Source organism: Gopherus flavomarginatus, assembly GCF_025201925.1.
Source record: "Gopherus flavomarginatus isolate rGopFla2 chromosome 13 unlocalized genomic scaffold, rGopFla2.mat.asm SUPER_13_unloc_1, whole genome shotgun sequence".
Classification (NCBI taxonomy): Eukaryota; Metazoa; Chordata; order Testudines; family Testudinidae; genus Gopherus; species Gopherus flavomarginatus.
The window spans coordinates 4994926-5008584 of record NW_026114609.1 but is presented as its reverse complement, the minus strand read 5'-3'; positions in this window follow the sequence as shown (position 1 = coordinate 5008584).

Here is a 13659-nt window from a genome sequence, read left to right as displayed (position 1 = left end):
TTCCTAGAGAATTATTTAAGAGGCTGGACTCCTTTCTGCTGTGATTCTTTTCAACAGTATGAGGGACAAATGCTTTCTGGACTCTGGGTCTGTTGGGGAGATGGTTGTTTTTTTCTTTTGTTTTTCTTGGGGTGGGGGCTTGGTAATATTTGAGATTACGTGTACATCAACAACTGCATGAGTTACACAGACTTCTCCGTACCCGACCTACGTTCTATGTATCTTGGTTCGTAAGATCGAGACAAGGCACTAGGTGTCGTGCTGCATCTGGCACACAAGGGCCCCAAGCCTGATTTTTTTTCCCCCAAACTGACTGTAATCTAAATGCTAAATAATAACCCTTAACTTCTCATTATTGCCACCCTCACTATTGGAAAATCCCCAAAATCACAACAGTGACTTACAAATCATGAGAATTCTTTGTTTAAAAAATGTAATGTGGGTTCTCTATCTTTCCCTTCCAGTTTTCTGAACCAGGCAAGCTTGAAACTTACTTTTCTAGTGCAGCCAGAGCCCCAGGGAGCAGGAGCCCCCGGTGCCTGGGGCTGGCAGGCAGTGGGGTTCCTCACGGTTGTGTATTCCACACACACTTTGATCTCACCCACCAAGCATCAAGTGTGATCTCCTCAGGCACTAGAACAGCCTTAACATGGAGTCACAGACAGCCCCCTTGGGCACCCTGACTCTAGCTTGCAACCCAGGTGTAGCAGAAGCTGCTGTAACACTCAAACTCTGTATGTCCTTTAGGGCTAACCCTAGCCAAACAGCCGGGATCCCTTGCTTATGCTTAGAAGGCGTGCCATCTCCCTGAAGTCCAAGCAGCATCGGGGGTGGGGACAACAGTTTCTTCCTGACAGAGATTTTTATTCTATTCCCCCAGAGCTCAAAGAGATGGGGGCAAGTGTTTGTGCAGGTCTCTGACTCCTCGTGAGTGTGTGAGGGGAAGCAATCAACCAGGTCTTTTGTCCATTGATGATCCACAGTGGCCTGTCTGATGTCTCAGTCAGGCCCTTCTCTTGTTGGAAAGGAGATGACGCCTCTTCTGGTAAACTAGCATTTCACACTTGGCAATGCTTCTCTCCTGACTGGTGGCGGAGTGGCAGCAAGGGGGTTTACAGCTTTAGTGCCAACGCTTATATATCACCTTACAACACGGGCTACGGCTATTATAGGTGAGAAGAATGCATGCAGCAACTGACGAGCTAGTCATAAACTCTAAACACATTTTTATGAATCTAATGCCTGTTTTAACAACACTAACAAACAGGTGAGCAAGACTAGTTTCCAGCCATGCGTTTGTCACTTTTCAGTAAGGCCTAGGGGCCTTGGCGTGAGCTGGCACCTGGTCTGCCAATGTCAGAAGAGGATCTTCCCTCTCTTATCCCCCGGTGTCTGTACTGGGAGCAGTACTGTTCAACTTATTCACAAATGATCTGGGGAAAGGGGTAAATGGTGAGGTGGCAAAATTTGCAGATGATACAAAATTGCTCAAGATAGTTGAGTCCCAGGCAGACTGCGAAGAGCCACAAAGAGATCTGACACAACTGGGTGATGGGACAACCAAATGGCAGATGAACATCAGCGCTGTTAAGTGCAAAGTAATGCACGTTGGAAAACAGAATCCCAACTATCCCTATAAAACGATGGGGTCTAAATTAGCTGTTACCACTTGAGAAAGAGATCTGGGAGTCGTTGTGGATAGTTCTTTGAAAACATCCACTCAATGTGCAGCGGAGTGTTGGGAATCATTACGAAAGGGATAGGTAAGAAGACAGAAACTATCATATCGCTTCAATATCAATCCATGGTACGTCCACATCTTGAATACTGTGTGCTGATGCAGTCGCCCCAATCTCAAAAAAGATCTATTGGAATGGGAAAGATTCAGAAAAGGACAACAAAGATGATAAGGGGATATGGACCAGCTTCTGTCTAAGAAGAGATTCATAAGATTGGGACTTTTCATCTTTGAAAAGAGACGACTATAGGGGGATACGACGGAGGTCTATAAAACCATGACCGGTGTGGAGAAAGTAAATATAAAAGAAAAAAAAAGCTGTGGCTCTTTGACGGCAGCTCAACCACACTGCTTCTTCTGCGGCAGTTCGGCGGCGAGTCCTCCCTCCCTTCCTCTTTGGTAGACATTTGGTGGCAGCTCAAAGACTAAGACAGGATATACGGGACCCGCCGCAGAATTACCGCCAAAGACCAGACATGCTGACCCGATACCAGACGGGCCGCCCCTTTGAATTGGCTGCTCCAAGCACCTGCTTGCTACGCTGGTGCCTGGAGCCAGCCCTGCTCCTGTGACAAGCAGGGGCTGGTGCAGAGCGTGGCAGGGCAGGGAGATGACATCTCCTCTAATAGCGGGGCCCTTTCACAGCAAGGGCAGCACCTCCCCGCAGTAGCACAGACCCACTTATTCCTCCTGCTTTCTCCTGACACCAGCACCACCCTTCCCGGCAGCACCTGCTTCCAGACTCGCACCAGAAATGGGAAGTTTGGGCCGGGCCTGGCAGCAGCTGTCAGGAAATGGAACCAGGAGACACAACCACTCCCATTGTGCTGTGGGGCCCATCCTGGCTGGTGGGAGATGGAGGCAGTGGACACTACCACCCCCATGGTGCCGTAGGGTTTTCAGATGCGGTGCCCTCCCCACGGTTGGGCTCCAGGGGAGGTTTGGCATCTTAAGGGACTGGGTGGGGAGGCTTGGAGGAAGTTTGAAGACCAACAGTGAAGGGGAAGTTGGACACTGGCCAGAATACCAGAGAGACAAGGCAGGTGAGGTGATACCTGTTACTGGACCAGCTTTGGAGTCACACAAGGTCTTCTTCATGGAAGGGAAAGGTGCTCAGAGCATCACAGTTCAACAGAAGATGGAACACTCTGCCCCGAACACCAGACTTTCCCCTACTTCCTGGAATGGGGCGGCAGTCCCCACTGTCCTGTCAACAGCCCCACCACGTAACCCAGAGGTGGCTGCATCTTAGCACCAAGACACCAGTGGTCACCGCTCCAGAGGAGATGGTACATACAGGCCACTGCCCTACGTGGCCACCAGACGTCACAGACTGTGCACTGTCTTAGCTGGCCCCACATGTTACTGCCCCAAGAGGTGAGGTAAACACAGGCTACTACTCAAACTGGGCACCTGCGGTCACTGCAGCAAAGGTTAAGGGGGATACAGGCAGGGCACTGTTGCACATGGCCACCAGGTGGCACTGCTGCAATGGCGCTGGTGCGGGGTAGATGATAAACAGGCCACTGCCTGACGTGGCCACTACCACAATGGCGTGGGGAGAGGGGGAGGGAGATACCAATAGGACACTGCCACACCAGGGCACCACAGGGAGGTCACTGCTCCAATCAGTAGAGATACACATCGGGTAGTGCCCCAACTGGGGGCCCTACCCTAGAGAGAGGGGGGGCTGGGGAGAGAAGAGGAAATCAAAGGCCACTGCCTCACTTAGCCATCGGGGTCACTACCTAAATAGGGGACACACACACAAACGGCACTGCCCCACCTGACCAGCAGGGGTCACTGCCCCAATTGGGGGATATACAGAGGGTATTGCCCCATAGGGATGCCAGGGATCAGTGCCTGCCATACCTGGCACAGGGGTAGAGGGGATAGGGTGACCAGATGTTCCGATTTTATAGGGACAGTCCCGATATTCGGGACTTTTTCTTATGTACGTGCCTATTATCCTCCACCCTGTCCCGATTCTTCACACTTTCTATCTGGTCACCCTGGGGGCGGGGGAGAGAGGGGGCTACACAAAGGGCACTGCCATACTGGGCCTACAGTGCACATCCCTAGTGGGGGAGTGATACACACCAGAAGCAGGGCTCACTGCCACAAAGGGGTTGGAAGACACCCAGGGCACTGCTTGACACAGCCACCCAGGCACCCTGCCACCTTGGGGGAGGTGAAGAATACACCTTGGGCACTGACTCCTCTGGCTATTAGTGGTCACATGCCCAATATAGGGGTTGGGGGGGCGTAAATATACACAGGAGACTGCCCCACCGGGGGAAGACGTGTCACTGAGATGAGAGTGGGATACGCAGAGGGCCCTGACCCAATGGCTGATATACATACAAGGCCCTGCCTCACCTACGCACCAGTGCTAACAGGCACAATAGCAGTAGTGGGGTCACACAGACAGCTGACCTCAGTTGCCACCAGGGGTCACTGCAGCAATGCTAGGGGGGATACATGCCAGGCATTGCTGCCCCTTGCCACCAGGAGTCACTGCTCCTACAAGAAGGCACCTACAGGACACTCCCGTGCCTGGCCAGCAGGGGTCACTATCACTGGGGAGGGGCTATGGAGAAGCTGAGAAAGAGCAACTACATGCAGTGGGGAAAATCATAATCTACCGGGGAGAAAGAACGGACTCCGCTAGGACATCACACCAACTCCGGCCAGGCTGGATACCAGCAATTCGGGGCTGGAGCAGCTCCAGCTAGAGGCTGGGTGGAGACAGGTGACCTCGGTTTCTGCGCTGAGCAGGCTGCTTTGGCAGCGAGGAGGGACAGGGAACCCCCTGCCCAGGGTCTTGCTGCCCAAGGAGGGGGAGATCTGCGGCACTCTTTGGAGTAGCTGGTTTAGCAGCCATGAGCCACACGCTTCTCCCTGCCTGAGCTCTCCAGGAGCACATTACGTACAGGTGTGCGCTGGATGTAGGCACCAGTGTAACAACAGGGCCAGACTCTGCTGAGTGCTGCCTGTGAGAGACAGGGCCAGAGTCAGACGGGCAGATGGGGGAAGGACATGACAGAGCCAGCGGCCATGAGCTGATCCCATCATAAGTCCAGCCTGTGACATCACCATCCGTCCCTGCAGCTCTCCATCTGTCCCGCTGTCCGTCCAACCCTCAACCCCCCATCCATCCCCAACGTATGCCACACACACCCCTTCACCCATCGCCTCACACACTCATCTATTTCCTCATGCATCCTGCTGTCCCTCTGATTGTCCCTGCAGTGCCTAGCACAAGGACGCATAGTGGACCCTGAGCGAGGCTTTTGGGTGATGCAGTAATGGAGCTAGCGGGTGAAAGGGGCATCTCTAATCCCAGCCCCACTTCTCCTCTGCCCAAAGCCACGACCGTGAGCCCACCTCTCTCAGTCTCAGACCTCACAGCCCCAAAGACATAAAAAGCCACTCACACTGTGACCTAGTTACAGCAATGAGGTCTTCCTGAAGATAGGAGGTGGGAGGAGCAACCCCCAATCCTAGCAGGCAGGACACATCCTTCCCAGTATGGCAGAGACCCTGCCCATGGGCAGACAGACCCAGCTGAGCCCATAGGAGACTGGGGGAGGGGGAGCAGAGGAAGAGAATGCAGGCAACTGAACATGACAGGTGTCCATGAAAGGAAAGAGAGAGAGTTTGAGTGAAAGTTGGCCAACACAGAGAGAGAAACCTAGGAGGACGAAAGAAATTCACAACAGGGAGTCACCCTCATGGATCCAACTTTCTGCTAGGGAGCACACACCACTCCTGGCCAGAGAGATGATCAGCTCTCGCAAATGGCAACATCATCTCCCCTGAAGCCAAAGCTAGTCCGGAAACCAACATCCAGGTAACGAGAAGTCCCTGCCTGGAGCCAGGACGGCTGTGACCAGAGCCCTTCCCAAACCAGATACACATCTCACCGACAGAGACGGTTACTCTCGTTCCAGTTGGGCAGCTCTTGCCTGACATCAACAGGATTCACGCTGTCACTGCTCTCGATCACTTTCCATCTCACCTCAGGGCTGGACTCCATTCCTGCGACTTCTTTTCCCTTGGTATGAAACATAACACAAGAGGAAAAGAAAAAGCAATGGTGGTGAGGCTCCTCTTCTCGCTACTCCCGCACCCCAGGGCTTCGGCTTCAACCTTCCTCCCATTCTGCCATCACAGCTACAATTAGAAATCTGAACCCGGGGCTCACACCTGGTTGTCTCCCCAATCCTAGGCCCTGTCCAGCATGTCTCCCTCCACAGAAGTTATCTGGCCTCATCTTGCACTCCATCTTCATATTGCTCTTCTCCTTCCCAGAGCTCCTGCTCTGCTCCTCAGGCCTGTCTGTCCTCAGCTCTGCAGGCAGAGGGGAAGGGGCATGATGGGAACACACAGACTCCATTCCAGACACCACACAGCATCCACAGGGCTACCAAAACACCTCATCTTCGGCCAAAACCACACCCCACCCAGAGGGAGCAAAAAGCCTTTGTGAGCACAGCACACACAAGACAGGAAAACATTAACACCCACAGCCAGCCCAGCCAAAATAGGAGCTTCCTCACCTTCCTGGCCACAGGTCCATGGGGCTCATGGATGGAGAAGTTTGCTGGGCTATGGGGGTCCCTGAAGAACTAGCTCAGCATGAGAATGACTGGGATGTATGCATTGTGGGAATGTGGGATTTAGAGAGCCCAGAGTGGATGGGTGTCGGCGGGTTGGACAACCCCACAGTGGTTGAAAAGGGGAACCTGGCAGGTTTGGGTGTAGCAGAGATTGAAGATGAGGAACCTCACACCCTGGGGATGATCTGGGGGAGTGGGAGGATGGGAAAGTGGGGCCCAGCAATGAGAAATGGGTTGGAGGCAATTAGGGGTGGGGCGCTGAGAACAGGGATGGGGGGAGGAGGAGGAAGGGGGGGGTGGGGCGCTGAGGACGGGGATGGGGCGGAGGAGGAGGAGGAAGGGGGGCAGGGTGCTGAGGATGGGAAGGAGGATGTGGGAGATGAGGCGAGAGGAGGTTGGTGTCAGGGTGCTGAGGACGGAGGGGGAGGAGGAGGTCGGGGCGAAGGGAAAGGCCAGGCAGAGTGTACATGGTGGGGGAGGGGATGCTGGGGGCTGAGGGATCCCCACAGATGGGGGTGGGGCTGCCGAGAGGGTCACAACAGTTGGGAGGACACTGGGCGGCTGGTTGGGGGGGCTTGAAGGGGCTGCTGGGGCCCTACAGAAGGAGAGGAGGGGGCGGTGCTGGCAGGAGAGTCACAGTGGATGGGGGGGGACACTGGGGGGCAGGTTGGGGGAGGTTGAAGGCCCCGCGGCCCCAGGCTGCCGCTTGTGGGGCTGCTCCCAGGCAGCTCAGCCCCCCCCCCGTTACCCCCCCAGGCCCAGCGGGGGGGGGGTGAAGCCCTTTCACTCCGCGCTGCCTCTGCCCTGTGCCCCCCCCCCCGGCTCCCACGGGCCGGGGCTGCTCCCGGGGCAGGGGCTGGGCCTGGCGCCTGGAACTGGGTGTCTGAGCCCCCGGCCCCCCCCGTGCGGAGCCGCCTCTCCCCGTCCCGCCTCAGCGCCCCTCGGCCCGGCTCCGCCCGCCGGCTGCCCCCGAGCCCGCGTCCCCCCCGCAGCGCCGGGGCGGGTCCCACTGGTGCCCCCCCCCCGGCTCCCCGTGGGGAGGGGGCGGGGGCAGCGAAGCCTCGGGGCGAGGGAACCAGGCCCCCCCCACGCGCCGAGTCTCTGTCCCGCGCTCTCTTCGCGAATCAGGGAGCGGGGAGGGGCGCGGCGAACTGACGAGCTACGGCCCCTCCTCCAATAGAGGCTGCGTGTGAGAGGGAGAACTACTCTTCCCAGTGTGCACCGGGAGGGGGCGCGTTGCCTGAGCAACCGTTCATCACTTCCGCTCTGAGATGAGCCAGGAACTACAACTCCCAGCCTGCCCCGGGGCGCTTCCGTCCTCTCGAGCCCAGGTGAGGGCGGGTCCCTGGGTCAACCTGACACCTCCTCCCCCCCCACAACTCCGCATCCCCGCCCCGCCCCCCAGAGAGCCCCGCCCTCCGTGCAGTGTGTTAACCTGCTCCGCGTGGAACGTGCCGCGCCGCTTCGCCCCTTTCACCCCCTGCACAAAGCAGCTGATCGGGGCCGGGCCGCCCCTCCTCCCCTCCATCCACGTCCTCAGCACCCCGCCCCCCCTTCCTCCTCCTCCCCCCATCCCTGTTCTCAGCGCCCCACCCCTAATTGCCTCCAACTCATTTCTTATTGCTCGGCCCCACTTTCCCATCCTCCCACTCCCCCAGTCCATCCCCAGGGTGTGAGGTTCCTCATCTTCAATCTCTGCTACACCCAAACCTGTCAGGTTCCCCTTTTCAACCACTGTGGGGTCGTCCAACCCGCCGACACCCATCCACTCTGGGCTCTCTAAATCCCACATTCCCACAATGCACCTTGGTAACGCCACTCTCCTCTCTCCCTAATCCCCCTATTCCCTTCCCTCAGGTCCTTCTGGACACCCCAACCCACAGTCAGGCCTCCTCATACATCCCAGTCATTCACATGCTGAGCTAGTGACCCCCACAGCCCAGGAGACTTCTCCATCCATGAGCCCCATGGACCTGTGGCCAGGAAGCTCCCACTTTGGCTGGGCTGGGTGTGCGTGTTAATCTTTTCCTGTCTTGTGTGTGCTGTACTCACAAAGGCTTTTTGCTCCCTCAGGGTGAGGTGTGGTTTTGGCCGAAGATGAGGTGTTTTGGTAGCCCTGTGGATGCTGTGTGGTGTCTGGAATGGGGCGTGTGTGTTCCCATCATGTCCCTTCCCCTCTGCCTGCAGAGCTGAGGACAGACAGGTCTGAGGAGCAGAGCAGGAGCTCTGGGAAGGAGAAAAGCAATATGAAGATGGAGTGTAAGATGAGACCAGGTAACTTCTGTGGAGGGAGACATGCTGGACAGGGCCTAGGATTGGGGAGACAAGCAGGTGTGAGCCCTGGGCTCAGATTTCTAATTGTAGCTGTGATGGCAGAATGGGAGGAGGGTTGAAGCCGAAGCCCTGGGGTGCGGGAGTGGCGAGAAGAGGAACTTCACCACCATTTCTTTTTCTTTTCCTCTTGTGTTGTGTTTCATACCAAGGGAAAAGAAGTCATGGGGACGGAGTCCAGCCCTGAGGTGAGATGGAAAGTGATCAAGAGCAGTGACAGCGTGAATCCTGTTGATGCCAGGCAAGAGCTCCCCAACTGTGACAAGAGTAACCGTCCCTGTCGGTGAGATGTGTATCTGGTTTGGGAAGGGTTCTGGTCACAGCCGTACTGGCTCCAGGCAGGGACTTCCCGTTACCTGGGTGTGAGTTTCCGGTCTAGCTGTGTCTTCAGGGGAGATGATGTTGCCATTTGCGAGAGCTGATCATCTCTCTGGCCAGGAATGGTGTGTGCTCCCTAGCAGAAAGTTGGATCCATGAGGGTGACTCCCTGTTGTGAATTTCTTTCGTCCTCCTAGGTTTCTCTCTCTGTGTTGGCCAACTTTCACTCAAACTCTCTCTCTCTCCTTTCATGGACACCTGTCATGAAAATTCCCCAAACTGAAAATTTTCTGCTGAAAAACCAATACTAATCTGTTTGAGGACTTGATTTGAATGTATTATTGTTATTCTCTTCTGATTTATCTCATTTCAGTCTTTGTCCTCCAGATGTGTTTCCAGCTGTTGAGTTGTGGGGGAGAGAGGCCAATTCATAATGTCTCTACTTCCCTTTCATAGTTTCTTCCAACTTGCTAGAAAGTACCTTTGCTACGACATGAGTCAAGCACTGTCCATTGTCTCTGTGCTATCTCAGAGAAGTCTGCATTGTACATGGTTCCTGGAATAATCCTTGGGAGTGTGGATACCTTCAATGGGCCAGCAGCAAGTCTGGCTCCTCCATTTTTGCACCTGAAAGGCTGGTGGGAGGCATTTCCCAACCTCATAACATATTTCTGTAATGCACACAGAGCAAACTTCATAACTTCCCAAACAAATGTGAACACATAGAATGCAAGAAGACATTAATGTTCAACAGATGAACAGTTCAAGATTTTTGAAATGATCCCTCACCAGGCAGACTTTGTTCAAAACGTATCATCACTATATGAGAGTGGTGAATATGGGGCTTGCAGGGTGCTGCTTTGAGCACAGCTTGCCACCCCTGGGCTTACATTGCAATGGGAACGTCCCTTTAGAGTCTCTCTCTCGCGGGATAAAGATGGCAGGATGACTGGCCTGGGTCATCTGCCTTGGGCTCATTATGCTAAGGCTGAGAGGCTAAAAACTGTGGTGCAGATATTTGTGTTCACACTGAAACCTGGGTTCAGAAACCATCGCCCCTCGTGGGGACTCAGAGGTTGGGCTCAAGTCCATATGTCTGCACTGTCATTTTATAGTCTTGCAGTCCCAGCCCCATAAGCCTGAGTCAGCTGACCCAGGCTTTGAGACAGCTGCTCTGGGTGTGTTAACGGCAGTGTAGACATAATGTTAGGGTACGTCTCCAGTGCAATGAAACATCCAGGGCAGGCCTGTGTTGGAGTTATCAGGGTAATGTGGCTTCTTCTGTAAAGTTGCAGTGTACGTGTCACAGCTCAGGCTCAGTACCCTGCTCTAGGAGCCCAGAAGGTTGGGAGGGAGTTTAGCAAGTGGAAATGGTAAAACCGCAGTGAAGTATTACCCTGGAGTCATGTCAGTTCTCCATTGGTCTTTCTGCTTTTGGGGCAGGGATAATAACTCTCAGTGGTGCCTTGTTGAGTGGCTTTTGGGGCACCTGCTCTTGGCTCCTGTCAGAAGAGAAGATTCAGAGCTAGATGGTCCTTTGGTCTAGCCCAGTGTGGTTTTTCTTATGGTTTAAATTACACTCCAGGCACTGATAATAGAGTTACTGAAAGTTTAGGAGTTAGCAGCTGGTAGGTTGTGCATGACCGGCTGTGGCTGGGGCAGGTGCAGGTCTGGGCTCTCACACCAAATGCTCTTTGTGGCTGCCAGAATCTGTGTGCTTCTCATTTAGGTTACACTGAGTGTTAAGTCCTGCTTTGTGCACAGTGTATGAGAATGAAAATCCTAAACCGCCCTTTGAAATAATGAATGCAGCAGGACGTGTTATTGTCCCTGCCCCAAAGCAGACAGACCAATGGAGAAATGCCATTGAGTCCAGGGTAATACTTCATTGCAGTTTTACCTTTTTTGCTTGCTAAACTCCCTTGCAGCTTTGAGGGGGCCCAGAGCCCAGTATTGGAAGCACCTGACCTTTCTTTCTTCTCTTGCTCTTTGTCAGCAAGGGGAAGAAAAAGAAGCTCTCCTTCAAGCTGGAGTCAGAAGGGCGACGTCAGGATGACTTCCTGAGTGCCGGCTCTAGTCATTTGCTCTACCAGCTGACCTATCGAAGGGCTGCCACTTCTCTCTCCAGGTTCGCCCATTGGTGTGTTCAGAATGGAGAGGAGTAACTAGTGGTGTTCCCCAATGGTCAGTCCTAGGACCAGTCTTATTCAATTTATTCATAAATGATCTGGAGAAAGAGGTAAACGGAGGTGGCAAAGTTTGCAGATGACACTAATCTGCTCAAGATAGTTAAGACCAAAGCAGACAGTGAAGAACTTCAGAGACGTATCACAAAACTATGATTGGGCAATAAAATGGCAAATGAAATTTAATGTGGATAAATGTCAAGTAATGCACACTGGAAAAAATACCCTCAACTATACATACAATATGATGGAGGCTAATTTAGCTATAAATAATCAGGAAAGAGATCTTGGAGTCATCATGGATAGTTCTCTGAAGACTACCGTGCAGAGTGCAGCAGCAGTCAAAAGAGCAAATAGGATGTTAGGAATCATTAAAAAAAGGAGAATAAGATAGAGAATATCTTACTGCCTTTATATAAATCCATGGTACACCCATATCTTGAATACTGTTTACAGATGTGGTCTCCTCTTTTCAAAGAAGATATACTGGCATTAGAAAAGGTTCAGAGAAGGGCAACTAAAATGATTACGGGTTTGGAATGGGTCCCATATGAGGAGAGATTAAAGAGACTAGAAATTTTCAGCTTGGAAAAGAGAAGACCAAGAGGGGATATGATAGAGGTATATAAAATCATGAGTGGTGTGGAGAAAGTGAATAAGGAAAAGTTATTTACTTGATCCCATAATATAAGACCTAGGGGCCACCAAATGAAATTAATAGGTAGCAGGTTTAAAACAAATAAAAGGAAGTTCTTCTTCACACAGTGCACAGTCAACTTGTGGAACTCCTTACCTGAGGAGGTTGTGAAGGTTGGGACTATAACAATGTTTAAAAGGGAACTGGATAAATTTATGGTAGCTAGGTCCATAAATGGCTATTAGCCAGGAAGGGTAAAAAATGGTGTTCCTAGCTTCTGTTCATCAGAGGATGGAGATGGATGGCAGGAGAGAGATCACTTGATCACTGCCTATTAGCTTCACTCCCTCTGGGGCACCCGGCATTGACCACTGTTGGTAAACAGATACTGGGCTAGATGGACCTTTGGTCTGACCCGGTATGGCCGTTCTTATGTTCTTATAGGGCACCTTCTACACGGCGACTGGGCAGTTGACTGACTTTAAATCTAGCTAGCTCTGTTGGTAGAGCATGATGCTCTTAATCCCACCATCATAAATTCAAGCCCCATGGTGGGTGATAGCGACAGCCCTTAGGTGTCACTCTTCTGCTAATAGTCACAGATCAAAAGGAAACAAACTCTCTGTGCTCTTTGGCAGGTCATGTTTCTTCTTCTCTCTGAGCTTCACTAAAACATGAAGAGAGAACAAACAGACATTTGCATCCTATGTGAAGAGAGTATTTTCTCCTCTTCCATTGTACCCCAGGCAAGAAGAGGGGATAATAACCAGTTAACGGATGATTGCAGAAGGAAAAGTTTGGTCTTTATAAATAGGACAATTATCATTTGGTCTCCATGTCCACTGATGGTAGGACAAGAAGTAATGGACTTAATCTGCAGCCAGGGAGATTCACGTTAGATATTGGGAACAGCTTTCTAACTCTGAGGGTAGTTAAGCTCTGGAATAGGCTCCCAAGGGTGTCTGTGGAGTCTCCGTCCTAGGAGGCTTTTAAGAACAGGTTGAACAAATCTCTGTTAAGGATACTCTGCATATACTTGGTCCCATAGACAACCTGCTCTGGCTCTGGTTCCCTCCTTCTGCTCCCTGCCTGGGCCGGCTGCTCTGGGCACTTGGTCCCACATGCCCCCAATGCATCATCTCTGCTTGGCTCTGCTTCAGCAGAGAGGGCTGGATTTCATGACCTCTCCAGGGCCCTTGCAACCGTACAGCTCTATAATTCGATGCCATCGCAATACAATACAAAGAACAACAAAAGTGGAATCCCCCCAATCTAACATCTAACAATTCAGCGTGAACTGACATTCCACAGCACAAAGTGACAACACGTAGGAGTGCAAAGCCTGACAATTGAGCACCATGCAAATGAACGCCCCATGGGGCAAAATGACACACTGCAAAAGAGCTCAGCTCAAACCAGTGCAACACAAGCCAGTGCAAAAACCATACAAGACGAAACAATGCATCAGAGTGCAAAGGTTCACAGTGCAAAACAGCTCAGCGTGGAACAACGACATAGCGCAAACCCACACAACAGAATCATATAGAAAGTTAGGGCAGGGAGGGACCCTGAGAGTCAGGACCAAGTCTCCCTAGGCCGTCCCTGACAGGTGTTTGAAGAACAAGGAAACAAAGGGCACCACAAACTTATGTTTTTTGGATGAGCAAGTAAAAGGGAGTAGCATTGTCCCCCTCGGGTAGCCCCTGTTCAATTCCAGGTCAGAAAACAAAACTCTTCTGCAAGAATATCCAAAAAATATTGTGTTTCACTTTACTTCATAAGTACAGTTGTGTGGCAATTAAATGATGACTCTAAAGTTTCCTAAAA